The sequence below is a fragment of the Canis lupus genome, chromosome 22 (genome assembly GCF_011100685.1).
Source record: "Canis lupus familiaris isolate Mischka breed German Shepherd chromosome 22, alternate assembly UU_Cfam_GSD_1.0, whole genome shotgun sequence".
NCBI classification, from domain to species: Eukaryota; Metazoa; Chordata; class Mammalia; order Carnivora; family Canidae; genus Canis; species Canis lupus.
The window spans coordinates 1,737,313-1,753,711 of NC_049243.1; the positions used below are offsets into that span (position 1 = coordinate 1,737,313).

The 16,399-nt window shown below is 58.0% G+C and overlaps 1 protein-coding gene and 1 long non-coding RNA gene across 4 annotated transcripts in view; one reads left to right on the forward strand and one right to left on the reverse strand.

Moving 5' to 3' along the window:
• Window positions 1-16,399, reverse strand: part of LOC102156658 — a 50,377-nt gene that overhangs the window by 8,773 nt on the left and 25,205 nt on the right. The window contains exon 7 of one of the 2 annotated variants that reach the window (XR_005376168.1): window positions 15,000-15,270. The exons of the other annotated variant lie outside the window; for it this stretch is intronic. This is a non-coding gene — a long non-coding RNA (uncharacterized LOC102156658). Of the gene's footprint in view, window positions 1-14,999; window positions 15,271-16,399 lie in introns of those variants that run through there. 2 annotated transcript variants of the gene reach the window in all.
• The window catches only part of LOC102156997, a 126,772-nt gene continuing 123,682 nt past the window's right edge, over window positions 13,310-16,399 (forward strand). For both annotated transcript variants that reach the window (XR_005376132.1, XR_005376148.1), the window contains exon 1: window positions 13,310-13,378. The gene's annotated coding sequence lies outside the window, so the exon portion shown is untranslated. The remainder of the gene's footprint in view (window positions 13,379-16,399) is intronic.

A 16,399-nucleotide genomic window follows, 5' to 3' on the forward strand; every position in this document is an offset into this window, starting at 1 on the left:
GCGTCCTCAGACTTTGCCATTACAAAAAATATATATATATTTATAATTTTATTATTATATTTATATATTTATAAATATCTTATATATTTATATATCTTATACATCATATCTATATATTTGTAAATATTTTATATATTATATTTATATATTTATATATTAGAGTGATAGAGGGATACAGCTCGTAGGTAGGATGGATAGAGGGGGAGACAGGGAGGATAGGGAAATATGGGAGATACGTTTTTGGGGGATAAAGATGGATATAGGTATGGGGTGATGTTTAGATAGGAGAGGGATAAGGTGATAGAGAGTTTTATGATGTTTTAGATATAGGTGAGACAGGGAGGGGATAATTTAGAGAGTTTAAAGTCATATTTATATATTTACATATTTTATACATCATATATTAGAAATTATAGGCAATGAGAGGGTTTTAATTTTACATTTATATATTTATAAATATTTTATATATTATATTTATATATTTTATATATTATATTTATATATTTATATTATATATATAATAGGTAGATACATATTGAGATAGACTTTTAATAGTACGTTCTGGAACATACCTACTCCCAAACCTCAAGCACCCGTCCTCCTCCCCGGAACCAGGAGGGCCGCAGGCTCCCCGGCAGCGGCTGGTCACAAACAGCCAGTGTCATCGGGACGGAAAGTAGCGCTCCCCCCGTGGAGAGGCAAGCCTGGTGTCCCCACGGCCGTTCGGGAAGGCAGCGGGGCTACAGGTGTCCAGCTACAGGCTCTGGAGGCAGTGACATCCACCAATAGCTTTGAACGAGCTTGTGGGTACAACTGTTTGCCAAAATGCTCCCCATTTCATGGGCTACACTTTACCCCACCCGCACCTGCCCGAAGACCCCCCGCCTGCCTTTCCCAGCCCCTGGCACCCGCACTCCCTGAGTGGGTGTGGATCCCTAACGTTCACTGGTGGAGTGTGACCTCATCCCTGTGCCCCGTGTCAGGGGTTGGGGGGCTGGTTTTCTTGATGATTGTCAAGTGGCCTAGACCTTTTTCCCAAATGCCAATCTAGGCAGATTTTATAAGACCTTTTTTGGAAAATGTATTTAAAATGGAGACTAATGGGGGCACCTGACTAGCCCAATCGGTAGAACATGGGGCTCTTGACCTTGGTGTGGTGAGTTCGAGCCCCACGTTGGACATAGAAATTAAGAAATATTTGAGGGGGGAGGGGCAGAGGGGGGGAGAGAGAGAGAGAGAGAGAATCGTAAGCGGGCTCCGTGCCCAGCACAGAGCCCAACCGGGGGCTCAGTCTCACAACCCTGAGATCATGACCTGAGCTGAAATCAGAAGTCAGACACAACCGACAGAGCCATCCAGGCGCCCCAATTTTTTTAAGAGTTTTTAAAGGAAAGAAAACAGAGAGTAAGGCCACGCCCCCAGAAAAATCTGACTCTATGAGAGAGAAGTATGATCCTACGTTTTTAACAAGCTGCTCAAGTGTTAGTCCTAGCTCGAGAAACAATGTTTAGGAGGCAAAGGGTCTGGCGTGGGTAGGGGAGGCTCAGAACGCTGTCAGCTCTGAGGAGACACTGGGCGTCTGCTATGGCACTTCATGCTTTACCTGTTTATGTGTCTCTTTCGCCCACTAGACTTGAAGCTCCTCTTGGCCAAAGAACTTCCCATAACCTCTGAACCTACAGGCTCAGAACAAGTGTACCCAATCCAGCAAGCGTTTGGCACTGGATGAATCAATCAAACACAGAACGATGAAAGTTCATCAAAATCTGATCCCACTGGACCACAAGGTTTTTTCCATCAATAGGTTATCACAATAAACCCATCATTAGAGTTGATATGCTGTTTATCCTGTGAGATTACATTAAGCTAAACAACTAACTGCTTTTGGGTTTTGCTAGTGCTCCACGAGGTAAGCAGGGTAAGAATAATGATCTGTCTCAGGCGAGGAAACCGCATAGGACGGATAAAGTGAGTAGCAAGGTCTCACAACTGTGAGTGTCTGCATAATCAAGGATGCGTCGTGGAGCCAGGAAAAAGCATCAGAGCCTTTGTTGCTGGGTTGGAACTGGAGCTGTGCCATTCCCTAGTGTGATCTTGAACGAGGTATTTAGGTTTTCCTAGCCTCCCTTTTTGTGTATGTACCGTATACACAGGGGCAGACAGCAGCCTCGTCTGAAAGATTAAATAAGTCTAGAAGAGAGTTGGGCACGTTGTTTCGCTTCCTGCCTGATACACTGTCCACAGCCAGGACTCAGTTTATCTTGACCAACACTATATACTCAGTACTTGGCAAGTAGTATGGGTTCAACAGATACTTACTGAAGTGATTGACTAATATAATCCTAGGATTTCAGGGACACCTGGGTGGGCTAGAGGTGAGTGTCTACCCTTGGCCGGGGGTGTGATCCCAGAGTCCTGGGATCGAGTCCCAGGGAGCCTGCTTCTCCCTCTGCCTGTGTCTCTGCCTCTCTCTCTCTCTCTCTCTCTCTCTTTCTCTCTCTCTGCATCTCTCATGAATAAATAGATGAAATCTTTAAAAAATAAAAACCTTTTCTTTACCTATCAAATGTTATCAGTCTATAAAACTGTAATATTACCATAATCTCCCCCGATCGCAAACCTCAGGTGGCCTACATGCTAATGACAAGCCTCCTCAGTCAAAGCCCAAGGGAAGTTACCTAGTGACCGCAGATGAGAAAACCAAAAAGAGAATTTCCATTTAAATGTAAGACTATACACACGTGTTTCTCTACATAATAAACTAAACTAACATATTAGCACATCTTTATCCTGAAATTTTTCTAGCAAGCAAAGGATGGAAAAAAAGATTGGCCACATTTTTTTTTAAGATTTTTTTTTTTATTTATTCATGAGAGACACAGAGAAAGAGAGAGACACAGACAGAGGGAGAAGCAGGCTCCATGCAGGGAGCCTGATGTGGGAGTCGATCCCGGGTCTCCAGGATCACGCCCTGGGCCTAAGGCAGGTGCTAAACCGCTGAGCCACCCAGGGATCCCGAGATTGGTCACATTATGCAAATTCAACTTGTGTAAAAACACTCCCGGTGTTCTTTTGGTGATCCCCTTAGTTTTAATATTGGCAACTCTAAAATATAATCTATTGGGATACTCTAAGTTCACCCAACCCTGTATTCTCCAGAAGGACTTAAAATCTCAAATGTGAATTCTCTTACTGTGATTTTCATTTTTTAGGATCATCACCCTCTGGTTCAAAAGAGACTCCATGAGAAGAGTGAAGAGAACACAGATGTGCAGTCAGATGGCCCTGCCATTTACTTGCCAAGTGACCTTGCATAAATGCATCGAGCCTCAGTTTCCTTATCTATAAAATGGAAATAAAAACACCTCCTTCATGGAGCTGTTAACAGAATTAGAGAAGGCAACATGTATGAAACCTCGATGTCACACAGCAGGTGTTCAAGAACCGTTCCCTCCTGTCCCCACTGACAATACTACGACGGGATTCAGCAGCTCTAGTGAAAGCACCAGTCTAGGTGTTCTCATACTTAATAACTGTGACATCAAACTAACAGGTTTTTTGAAAAAATCTAATTAGTTGCAAGATCTAAGTAGTTTCTTTTGTTTCTCTGGAACAGGGTTACCAGCGGGCAGCACCCCTAAGATTCACAAATGCTGTGAAGACTCCACCATTTCCAGAGAAGATCAGAGCTGTGTCAACCCACAAAGGCTTTCTCTCTTTCCTAGGAATGTTCTCTGGGATTTCCCCATGGGACTTCCCTGAGTTACCTTGAACTAAGTGCCCCACCCCCATGACCTGGCCTCCTGAGAATTTAAAGCCTGCCTTGCCTGCAGCCCTTTATATTCCAGGAGATGGTGAACTTCTCCTATGTATTTCCCCATGCCTTCCATTGGATTTTAAACTCCATGAGGACAGGGTAGCGTCTTCACTGTCTAAGGTTTGGTCTCAAATACAATTCTCTATTTGCAATATTTTCACAAAATTTTCTGCTAGATGCCTCTCTTAAAACTAGTTTTTTATTTTTCCCCTTTTCAAGGTCTGAAGTGTCAATCATGTAGGTATAACAGGGATAGATGTGTTTAAGGTATTGATATGCCTCAGTGGGCCTGGAATGGAAATACCGACTCCCTTTATAAAATGACAAGCGAATCCTTCTTACCAGAAGAAAAATAGGGGGCATCTGCTCTACTGCAGCACCACAGCCTCCTCAGCTTTACTTTTTGGGCCACCCACCACCCTGAAGGCCCCATGAGGCACTGCTTAGCCTTTAAATTCCACTCTTGGATCCAAGCGAATCACCTGAGGCTGCCTCTCTACTCTCCCGCCCCGTCCTCTGACCGCTGTGATCCAGGGATGCTGACCTTGTAAACAGCCCCAAATAACCGGGCTCACTTCACCATGGAAACACAGTATTTAAAAAATGTTCCGCTTCTCACAGCGTATTTTAATTGCCTGGGTGTTGGTTGTTTTTTTCTCCCCCTCTCTCTCTATAAAGAAAATCCGATTGTAAGCTCTGTGAGGACAGGAACTGTCTTGTTCACTATCCCCTTCCTGTGCCTGACACACAGCAGGCTCTCAATAAATCTCTGTTAAGCGAATGACTTTCTTTTGCAACAGTTTCAAAAACACTAAAGAGTAAAGGAAAACAAATGGAAAGAATCTTAAAACAGGGTACAAGAAACTCAGCCAGGAATGTATAGGTTTCTAACACTAGCATAGTGTCTGGAAGCTTCAGTCTTGTCCTATTCACCTTTAGACTGGGCACGTCCACCTTGTCTTTTCAGGCCAGGCAACGAAATTCCCCAGGCCTCTGTGACATAGGAGAAAGCTCTCCTAACCAGGATCCTGGGTCCTGTCTCCTGGCCATTTTCCGGCCTCCTGCAGTCCCTCCCAAGCCACAGCCCTCATTCCCAGTCAGACCAGTCCTGCAGGGAAGCCCCCTCCTCAGCTCAGGGCAGGACCTCCCCCCTGGTAAGCGCAGGAGCCTGGAGAACACACAATGTCCCTCCTCAGAAGGAGGCCTGTACATGAATTGTTCCCCGGCCTGTAACCCAGCTTTTGTCTGTGTGACCAGTTCACTTGAGAGAAAGAAGATTGTCCCCAAATTCATTTCTACAGGCCAAAGTACCTATGGGGTCCTAAGAAAACAGTCAGCCTTGAGTTCACTGATTGCAGACTAGGGAAACTTGTGTAGCACTTTCTTGGTGAAAGAAGAAACCTGACTCTGAGCTAGTTAACCCCTGCCCAGGGGCTTCTGCGCGTCCAGGCCAGCCAGGGGGCCCACTGGGAGGGCTTGGCCAGGCCCCCGTGCCACCTGGGGACAGGCTGTGCAGCACCCCAAGGTGAAGGCCCCGCCACCCTGACCTCGAGAGTCCTGGGGGCTGCGGCTGGGCCCACCGTGGCTGCTCAGAGCAACCAGGCTCCTTGGCCGCAGCCCGGAGCAGCCCCACCCTCACCGTGGGCGCCCTGACCCTTGCCCGGGCTCTCAAGAGCCCCAACCCTTGCCCCCAGTGCCCAGGCTGCCCGCCTGCGGGCTGAGACCTCGAGAACCCCAACAACGAGCACAGTGAGTTCACCCCCCCCTTGGCCGCCACACTTGCCTGCACCAGGAAGCCTGGAGACAGTGCCCCCCCAGGCCCTGCTCCCCCACAGCCCTGCCCCCCCCAGCTCCCCCAGGCCCTGCTCCCCCGAGGCCCTGCCCCCCCAGGCCCTGCTCTCCCCAGGCCCTGCCCCCCCTGCTCCCCTGAGGCCCTGCTCCCCCAGGCCCTGCCCCCCAGGCCCTGCCCTCCCAGCTCCGCCCCCAGGCCCTGCCCCCCTCCAGGCCCAGCTCCCCCAGGCCCTGCCCCCACCAGCTCCCCCGAGGCCCGGCTCCCCGAGGTCCTGCCCCCCAGGCCCTGCCCCCCTCCAAGCCCTGCTCCCCCAGGCCCTGTCCCCACCAGCTCCCCCCAGGCCCTGCTCCCCGAGGTCCTGCCCCTCTCCAGGCCCTGCTCCCCCAGGCCCTGCTCCCCCGAGCCCCAAGCATCTTTGCCGCCGCCGCTCCAAGGGCCCTGGGCCGTCAGTTGGGGCCAGGCCCTGCGCCTGCACCTCCGAAAGCCCTGGGGTCACGCGGCGCCGCGGGGGCGGCCAGGCTGGGCGGCGCGGAGCAGGCGGGCGGTTCCGCGGGGAAGCAGCAGGCCGCCGCCCCGCCCGGGACCTCGGGACCTCGGGACCTCGGGACCCCGGGACCCCGGGACCCCGGGACCCCGGGACCTCGAGCCGCGGCGCCCACCCGGCAGGACCTGGCGCCCCGCCTCGGAGGAGCGGCCCTCGCACCCGGGGCTCCCGAGCGCAGGAGGAGGGCGCGGGGCGGGCGTGAGGTCCGGGCCGCACAGACTCCCCGAGGGATGCTCGTCCGACGAGGAGCCCGCGGGGCGAGGGACGCGGTCGGGGCGCGGTCTGGGCGCGGGGTCCGGGCGCGCAGCCTGGGCCCCGGAGGACGGAGGCCGCGGCACACGGACCCTGGGCGCTCGGGGCGGCCGGGCCCAGGGGATGCGGGGGCAGGTGCCCGCCGGGAGCCGCTCCCGGGCCCCGCGACCGCGCCACGGCCACCAGGCAGAAGGGGCGCGCAGGTGGGTTTGGGCACCCGGGAGGCCGCAGACTCCCGCTCTGGGTTCCCATCTTATTTGTTAAAAGAAAAAGAAAAAAGGGGGGGGGGAAGGGAGAGAAAAGAGCCCCACTCTCCAATGTGGATAACTGAACAGGGTCCCGGTAAAATCTGCCCTGCGAAAAATATGAAGTCGCGACAGGTCGGTCTGCGGGTGAAGGCTGCTCTAGCAGAAACGCGAGAAGTGAGCGGGAGCCCACAATTTTCGTTTTTACTGTAGAAGTCGGTCAACGAAATCAAATGGTAATGGTTACCTATTACAGCCGCTTTAAAGTTTGAAATAATTTAATGTATTTCGGATTTATATGTATGTAATCACCATACTTTTTATTTTGTCTAGCTATTTCCATTAAGTTTTAATAAGCTAGTAAAGCTCCCTGGATAAATTTTGTGAGTTTTCTTTTTTTTTTTTTTTTTTTTAAGTGAGTGGAGATTACATGAACCAGAAGCGAAGTTTGAGCATAATTTCCTTAACCACTGGGAAATCTGTACCGCCTGCCAAAACTTCCAGTGATGGGGAGAAGAAAGGAAGAGAAGATGATTAAATATTCATGGAGTACCCACTACGTGCACGCACCCTGTGGGCGCTAGCTTTACCCATTATATTCCATATTAGTCATTGTTTATAAAATAAGAGCTCTTTTTTAAAAAAAACATGGATACCTCCTTCTTCTGCATCCGGACCTCAAATGGATAGCTTCTACAATTATATTTTATTCGCGAGAATTTCGTTTTTATTACTTCCTTCTTCGAAGTGACATAATTGCTAAGGCTAATGGAGAGATCCAAGTGTAATGATATTAAAGTCTGTTTTGTTTAACCGATTACATCGTTCAGTGTTCATCCTGGCTGGGGTGAAAAAAAAAGTGGAAGGTGAGTCAGCAAACGCTGAATTTCTGCTAACTCTTTAGGTCTCTGTAAAAATGAAGAAAGAGAAATCCTGAACTGTTTGGGAGAAGAGGGAAGTTGTAGCTGGAAGGAGGGCACTGGCACTGGCACTGGCACTGAGCGCGTTGTGCCCTCCTCCCCACCCCACCCCCCCAAAAAAAAAGAAAGAAGAAAGGAAAGAAAAGAACACGCAAAACAAAACTTTCCCGTCGCTGTGGATCAAAGGAACCGAAAACATGACCCACTTTGCGAGGGTTGTGCAAACACCGTGGCTTATATTGACCATTGATAAAGGCTGAGTGAGACCAGCCTCTGCGCGTGTCACAGTGGAGACGGTGGAACTGAGGGTACCCGCAGCTTAAGAAAAAGAGAAAGAGAGAAAAAAAAAAAAAAGAAGAGTTGACAAGCAGATGAAGTGGGAGAGGAGAGGAGGAGAATACACCCAGAAGCCGCAGCAGGCAGGTAAACCATCAAAACCTCAGCTCCAGCAGCTAATGAAAAAACCAATCTCAGTCCAGTCCAGGGGAAATGGTTCTGACGCAAGCCTGATGGGGAGTCTGTCGGTCGTGTTTCTTTTCCGGACTATCACCAAAGGAAAAAAAAAAGGGGGGGGGGATTTCGAGGTTCGGCCAAATGTTTTGACTGGGAGGCCGAGGACGGGACGGAGCGTTTCCTGCTGCACCGCCCGGGCGGCCCCGCGCGGCCCAGCACCCTGCGCTCCGGAGGGAGTCGGGGGCTCGCGCTCCGGCCCGGGCTGCCCCGCGGGGCGCGGAGGGAGGGAGGGAGGGAGGCAGGGAGGGGCGAGCCCGGGCGGGCCCCACGTGCGCGGCCTGCGCCGGCCGGGAAACGCGCGCAGCTCCTGCGGAGCCCCGGGATCCGCGGCCGCCCGACGGACGTGGGAACCGGGCGCTCCAGGCCGCGCTGCGGTCGCCCCGAGGCCTCCCGTGCACCGCGCCGCGGCCTTCCCCGCAGCGGAGGTGCTCCACGTGCACGCGGAGGCCGCGCCCGCTCGCCGGGAGCCCGGGGGTGGGGGTGGGGGTGGGGCGGGGTAGGGGGGGTGGGGGGGTGGAGCTCCCGCAGAGGTCTCCCGCCCGCGTCCCGTCGGGGCCCGGCGCGCCCCGGTCCCCGCTACCGTCCCGTCCGAGGTCCCCGCGCCCCCGGCCCTCCCCGGCATCGCACACTCCCCACCCGCGCCTGCGCCCGTCGGGGCTGACCCGGGCACCCCTCCGCACGCCCGCTGCGCCCCGGACCCCCTTGCAGCGCCGCGCCCGGGCGCAGCGCACCCCGCCCCCACCCCCGCACCGCCTGGGGCCCCGCCTAAGGCCACCTGGAGGGAGGGGGCGGGACGCGCAGCCGCGGAGGGCACAGGTGGGGGAGGGGAGCAGGCTGCTGGTGCATTCTCGAAACTTCGGCGACGCCTGGGGAGCTTGTGCTCCCCCGCAGGAAGGCTTTCCTGGCGTCGCGGGGAGCGCCCGAGTCGTGCCCGGCGCTGACTGCGAAGAGCCGCTCCCCTTTCCCAGCTCCTTTAAGGACATCTGATCTCAGCCCCGGGCCGCCCGCTCCGCTCACGAAGCCTCGTCCGCCGCCGCCGAGAGCGACCCCAGGCGAAGCCGAGGAGGGAGAGCGCCGGCGCGGGGCTGACCCACACCAGGGCGCCCCGAGGCTGGCCGAGGCCCTGCGGGTCGAGGCCCCGCGCGCCGTCTGCAGCAGGGAGGCCCCGGGGATCCGCGCGGGGCACGCTGCCACGCCTGAAGCAGGCGTTCCCTTTTCCAGATCATATTCCCCATAAAATCTAAAGCCAGATGCATCGCTTGGGCAAGTTCCCATTTCACCGCGAAAAGCACAGATTTGTTTCCAAACTGGACTCCAAATCGAGGTTTCTGGTGCGGGTTCCAGGGGGAGTGCGCAAGGTTGGGCTTTCGATGGCTCAAGGGACTGACCCGGGCTGGGAACGTTATTTAGGCGCTTTAGTTTCAACCTAGACCGGGCGACGTATCATTTGCGTGTGCGGAGTTTGGGGGGGGGGGGGAAGGAGGAGGAGGAGGGGGAGGGTGCGGAATAAAAACAACTATGGCTTTCAAACCCGTGCATGTACTTTTTTTTTTTTTAATTTAAGTGGGATGGAGAATAGACCAACTGCATAATTACAGAAAGTGGTTCACAACAGTAAGCTGCAGGGGGGAAAACTTGCAAGAAAGTGAGAACGGCCGCCAGGTATGAAGCCAGAGGGCGAGCATGGTGAAAGCAGGTATTTTTATCAGACTGCTGCGTTAGAAACCGCTTCTGCTGAATATATATATATGTATATATTTTAAGAAATAGATGGTTTTCTACAAAAGGATGGCTAGCCCAAGGGTCCCTAAGCCTAAGGGTCTGTTTCACCTGTAGCTCTCAACATTGTATAAAGAAATTTGGGTGGAGTGCGCAAGCTTTTTCACAGTTAGAACTTTCTGGTATTCGCAGTTGTGGTGGGAAAGGAAGGGATCTAAACGAACAACGCCAGCCTGGGATTGACTGGTGACCGTTACCAGCAGAACGTTAGCAGGAAACCAAGACTGCCTTCCCAAGGCTCGCCCGAGCGAACTCAGTTTTGCATCTTTTAGAATTACGGCTGTTTTAAAGTCACGTTGCTGAAGTGCACAGCCGGCAATGCGGGGTCGACACAACGCAAAACAAGCACACACAAATCCCAATTTATTTGGAGAGCGAAGGCGCCTCTGACCTGCTAGAGCTGTAACAGGGCGGGCGGCGCGGGGCAGTAGGTGCCAGCCTGAGAAAGCGCAGACGCCACGACCCGCACAGAAAGCCGCGTTCCCACATTCCACTCATTTAGAATCAAATGATTTTTTTTTAACACTTGCCACAGATACTGCTACAACCAATGTACCATTAAATGGAATAGGGTTAGTTGTTTATTAGGGTGAGGTGGTGCTTTCCCGGCGTGTGGCTTGAGGGACGTGTCCTGGAGTGACACAGCGAGCCTCTAGGCCAGCCTTCCAGGGTTGGGCCATTGCAGGGGTGCCTGGGGAAGCGAGGGCGCGGCTCGGGACTGGCCGCGGTCCCCCGAGGGATGCTCGATGGTTGTGGGGAGGGTCCCTTCACCTCCTGAAGACATTCTCAAGCCTTCCCTTCGGTGAAACAGGCCGCCCACGCGGGGCCGCGCCTCCTCCCAATCTGCGCAGGCCGCCTTTGTCCGCGCGGGGACAACCAGAGGATATGTCACCAAAGTTTCCTGAAATCTTTAAAGCACGCGGCACTCTGGTGTTTGCGGGAAGCCCGGGGGCTTGTGCACCGCCCCCCTGGGCCTCTGTGGCCTCCGTGCGCCCTGGCGGGCCCAGGCCTCAGCCGGGCATCCGCCTCCAGGGGCCAGCGCTCGCCCCGCCACACTCCCTGGCCTCCGCGTCCCCTCGCACAGCCTCGTCAGTCTCCGATTGCAACTCCAGACCCAGGCCAAACTTTCCCTTCGGGATTGGCGTCCGCTTCTCGCAGGGGGAGGAGGCGGGCTGGGGCCCTCGGGTGAGCACCGGGCGCCGCCAGCGCGCGGCTCCCGTGCCCACCGTCGCCTCCCCACCCCGGGCCCTGGCCTCCCGCGGCCGTGCTCGGGGAAGCCCGGGGAAGCCGCTGAGCCTGATGCGCCCGGGCGCTTTCGTTTTACTTTCGCTCCCTCCTCTCCGCAGCTGCAAAGACTGCGGGATGACAAAGTGGGGGTGGGGTGGGGGTGCGAGGCACGTGTCCCGACAAAGTGGCGGGGACACCGCGGCTTGGCCCGAAGCGGGAAGGGGGAAGGCAGGCGAAGGCTCAGGGCTCAGGCCTGGCCACCCCTGCCACTGGCAGGCGCGGGAGAACCAGGAGGCCCTGGCTGGCTTTCATCCTGCAAACCAACGTGGCTTGTAGGTAGGGATGCAACAAAATTGGCGCGGAAACGAATTCGCCTCCCTCGGCAGGCTGGGTCTTTCCCCCACGGAAGACGAGACAGAGGAGAAAGGCGGGGTGAGAGAGAGGAGGCCTGGACCTTCCGCTACGTTGGAAGAGACACGGGAGGCACCGAAGCCCTAAGACGTGGAGCGGCTCCCCCCACCAGACCCTGCGCCCCGTCAGGTGCCAGGGGACCGGCCGGCGCGTCGTCCAACTTGCTGCGGGTCCGCTCGCCTCCGCGCTCTGCAAACCCGGCAACCACGGTGCAGCTTTTCTTTATTTGTCCTTGCGTCCTCTGTATGGCGAGCGAGGCACGCTGCTCGATTTTTAAACCCATGGCCTAAGCTCTCCCCTGCCTTGAAACAGACAGACAGACAAGGCCCAAACCTGCAACAGTTTGGCAAGTGCTGGCACACTCCTTGGGGGCCCGTGCGGCCCGTGCGGCCGCGCTCCCGGGTTTGGGGCGAGCGCAGGGCAGCGCCTGGAAGCGCGGCTCGCGGGGCGGCCGGGGACAGAGGTCCCGCCCCCGCGCCCTGGGCCGCTCTTGGGCCCGGGCGAGGCTGAGCGCACGGGTACGGGCTCTCCAAACTCCTTGCAAGAGAACACGAGCCTTCCAGGCTGTTTACCACACTGTCCAGCTGCCCGGAAAGGTCCAACGCATTTCCTGCGCTCGTCCCCGCTCAGCCTGGGCTTCCCTGCACCCGTGAGCTGAGGGGCTGAGACGTTTTACTCCCGACTCGGGCAAGTTCAACTGCGATCTAAATAAATTAAGAAAAAGGGCCATGGGGCGAGAAGGTAAACTAGCCTCCAAGCAGCTCCTTGCAGCCGGGGTCGTCCTAAGGAAGGCCTTCCCCTCGTGTTTACCTCCCTCCTTGTTTACATGGAGCTCAGAAGCGGAGGCTCTAGGCCGGCAGGGAGCTCAGTTTCATTTCGGGGGTATGGCGGGGCCTATCATCTGATCAGGTTTGGATGCAAAGTTCGAACGCTTTGCTCACATCTCTAACTTCCAACAACTCCTTAGAACGCTCTGCTCCGTCCGCCGCCGCCTGGGTCTGCGGACGCCCGGGTCCCGAGCGGCCCCGGGGGCGGGAAGGGAGCTCGCGCAACGCCTCGCTGCACCTGCGGAGTGCGTCTCCGCACGTCCCGAAGGGGCCGCACCGCGCTTCCCGCGCTCGGCGGGCCCGGGAGCCGCCGCGCCCCCCTCCGCGCGCCGCAGCCCCCGCCCTCCGGCCGCCGTGCAGGGGGCAGGGCGGCGGGCATCCCGGGGCGGCGGCCGCGCGGGGCACGAGTCGGGCCCCCGGCTCCGGGGCGAGGCCCGGGCGCGCGCGCGCCGGGCGGGGGAGGGCGCGGCGGAGGCCCGCGGGCGCACGGCGGGGCGCGGCCGCAGGGGTCCCGGCCCTGCCCGGGCGGGGGGAGGGGGTGCCCACGCCGTGCGCGGCGCTCGGGCGGCCGCCGGGGCGCCGGGGCGCGGGTCCTCCCGGGCGGGCACGTGACGGGGTTGGCAGCGCTCGGGCCGGGCCGGGCCGCGGGGAGGGGGGCGGCGGGCGGGCGGGCGGGCGGCCGGGGGCGGCGGGCTCGCGGAGCACTTGGGTCGTGTGCTGGGGCTTTTCTCTCCCCGGAGCCGGCGGAGGGAGGGGGAGGGGCCGCCGCTCCGCCTTCTCCTTTTCGCAATGTTGACGCAATCTATAAATAGTGGAACAAAAGGACCAACTTCCTCGGAGCTTTGCTGAAACTGCACAAAAAATCGAGCCGGGGGGTTCCCTGGTCCCTGGCGACGGGGCGGGGAGCGCGGCGCGGGGGAGGGGCGGGCGCGGCGGCGCGGGCCCGAGGGGACACCTGGCCGAGCCGCCGCCGCCGCCGCCGCCGCCCGCCTCGGGCCCCGCGCGCCCCAGTGCGCCCCGACCGGGGGTCTTGCTCCGCCGCCGCTGACAGGTCAGTGCGCACCGCCCCTTTCCGCGCGGAGGTTCCTCGCCCTCCCCCGAGCCTCTACTTTTAGAAGGGAACTGGGGGGGACGAGCAGCAGCGAGGCAGTGACAGCCGCCGGAGCCGCAGCGCCAGCGCCAGCGCCAGCCCGGGGCTCCCGGCGCCTCGTCGTCCGGCCGGTCCCGCTGGCGGCCGCGCGGGGCAGGGGCAGGGGCAGGGGCAGGGCCAGCGTGCGGCGCGCGGGGGGCGCGGGCGGGGGCGCTGCGGGGCGCGGGCTCCGGGTCGCCGCGCCCGCCCCGGCGGGGACCGCGAGGGCCTGGAGGCCGCCGGGCGCGCCTCGCCCCACTCGGGGCTCGGACCCGGCGTCCCCGCCTCGTCCTGCGGCTGCCGCGCGAGGGCTGCGCGGAGGAGACCCGGGCGCGCACCCCCGGCTGCGGGGCCCACGCACCGGGCGCGGCGGGGGCGGGGCGGGGCGGGGGCGGGCGAGCCTCCTCCGGGCCGGGGCCGGGGCCGGGGCCGGGGCCGGGGCTGGTGCGCGAGCGGCCGCCGTGGCGGTTACTCGGGGCGCGGGGGAGGGGGCGGAGCTGGCGCTGTTGACAGCGGAGCCGGGCGGGAGGGCGGGGGAGGGGGAGTCGGCGCCGGGGGAGGGCGGCGCGCGCGGGCTCGGGCGGGGCGGGGCGTCACGTGACGGCCAGACGCCCCCGCGACGGGCGGCCGCGGGGTGACGTCAGCGCCCGGCCGCAGGGCGGCACTTCCGCCCCCTCCCCCACGGCCGCCCGCCGCCCGCCCGCCGCGGCCGCAGCCCTCTCGGAGCGGGGAGCGGGGAGCGGGGGGCGGGTGGGCGCCGGCCCGGGCTTTCCTCGCCGCGCGGGGCCGCGCCCCCCCCCGGGCACCCCGAGGCCCGGGCCGGCCCCCGCCGCGTCCCATTGTGCGAGCGCGCGGCGCGGGGCGGGGGCTGGTGCCGGCCCCCCGCGGCTCCCGGCTGGGGGGAGGGGGAGGGGCGGGGCTGGGGGGCGGGGGGGTCGCGGCTCCAGCCGCCGCCGCCGCCGCCGCCCCGCGCTATTCGGGGAAACTCGGGGTTTCGGTGACTCAGCGCCGCGCGCGCTATTTATAAGTCGGCGCGTTGCTGGCGGCGCAGTCCCCTCCGTCGGGCCCGGGCGCGGCGCGGCGAGCAGCTCGGTTTCCGCGACAATTCAAAAGACCGTTTTTGTTGGGGGTAAAAAGCAGGAAAGCCGCGGCGGTTAGAGCCCGTGCTGCAAGTGCAGCGGCCGGGACGCGCCCTCAAAGTCGCCGGGCCGTGCGGGGCAGGTGCGGGGCAGGTGCAGGTGGGGGTGCGGGGCGAGACCCGGGAGCGGGAGGCGCCGTCGGCCGGACCCGCGCCCAGCGCCCAGCGTCTCGCAGGCCCGAGGCGTGAACCGAGGGAAACCTGCAGGAGCTGAGAGTTCCCGTGGAGTCCTCTAACCGGAAGGGGTGCGCGGCGTCTACCTAGCATCAGCGCTCCCAACAAATCTAAATCACGCGTCTACCGTCCGAGGCCTTCCTGCCCAGAAAGTGCTATAAAAATGTACACTCCAGCCCGGAGTTCTGCAGTGTGTAAGCGCTGCACAAACACGACCGGTCATTGCTCGTTTTACAGGCTTTATGGTTTGTTTTGTTTTGTTTTTTGTTTTCTCCCATCCACCCCTCCCCCAACCCCAGTCGGGAAATCCAAGGGGTAAATGCTAAAAAGGAGCAGTTGCTAGGCTGGCTTCTTGGAGCCGTCAGTGCGCACCCAGTCAGCCCGGCCCCACACAGTTTTCCGTAGGGAGTGCGACCTGGAGTGTTTCTTGAAAGAGAGAAGGCAAGGCGGTGTCCCGGGCGGCGAAAGTTAGGCCCGCTGGGGGAGGACAGGGCCTCCCAAGCTGAGAAAACGAAGCAGCAGTGAGTGACCAAGGCCTGGAACTAGAGAGGGAGAAGGGGGCGGGGGGGGGAGGGAGTGAAGGCAGGTGAGAAGCCAAGCTGGACAGAAGGCCACTCTGAACTTGATCCGGAGCCCTACAAGCTTTTAACCTTTTCGTAGACAGGTACCCTTTTGAGAACCTATGGGAAGCAATGGGGCCTCTCTCCAGAAACACGTACCTATAGATCTGGATTACAGTTTTGCACACATTTTCAAGGAGTTTATGAGTAAAGGATTACTGGGTCTCAGGATTAAACCTATATAGGAAAGGGAAAACCAAGAAAGGATTTTTTTTTTTTTAATGGAAATGCATGGTCAAGTGTGAAAAGATTACAGGTCTTTGAAAAGATTACATTGGTTGGGGGTCCTGGAGACTTGAAAATGGAATGTAAAACAGCCCGTAATCTAAGTGAGAATGGATTGGGACCACTGCTGTGTACCTAATGCCAGTGGAGATAGAAGAGGAATTAGAGAAAAGTAATTACAATGAGCTGGTGGAATGGGAAACCAGTTGTGTGGGGCAAAGGCAGGAGATCCCCAGGTTCCCAATGCAGTGTGTGGACTAGGATGAGGAGTGGGCCTCAGGTCCAGGAGGAAGAACGTTCTTCTGTCCCTGTGGACTTTGAGCCATCAGGGAACTATCCCCAGGAGGGTTGGAAGTAAAGGCTGGCTCTCTGGAGTCATTACAGTATAGACGATAACTAAAATCATGGGGATGTATAAGATGGACCTGTGTCAAGTGAAGAGAGGCCTGCGAGGAGAACCCTGGGAAATGCCTATATTTAGGGGAAGGGGAGGAGCCAGAGGAACCTTTCAAGGACAGGACACTGATGAGTGACTAAAGACAGAATGGTGTCTTTAGTGTATAATAACTTTGGTCAGTGAATCCTGCTTCCTTGATAAGGAATGAAAGTACACTATAGGTCTGGTCTCTTCATAGGATTTAAAAGTCTGTGTATTCTTTCAGTTTTGAAAAAGAAAGGAAAAAAAGCACCTTTCCAAAGATTTGAATTCAGAAGAGAGATGAGGGCAGGAAATGATTAAATCTTGCTTTCCCTTCTTTTCTGAAACTAGGGATACCTTGGGGAGAA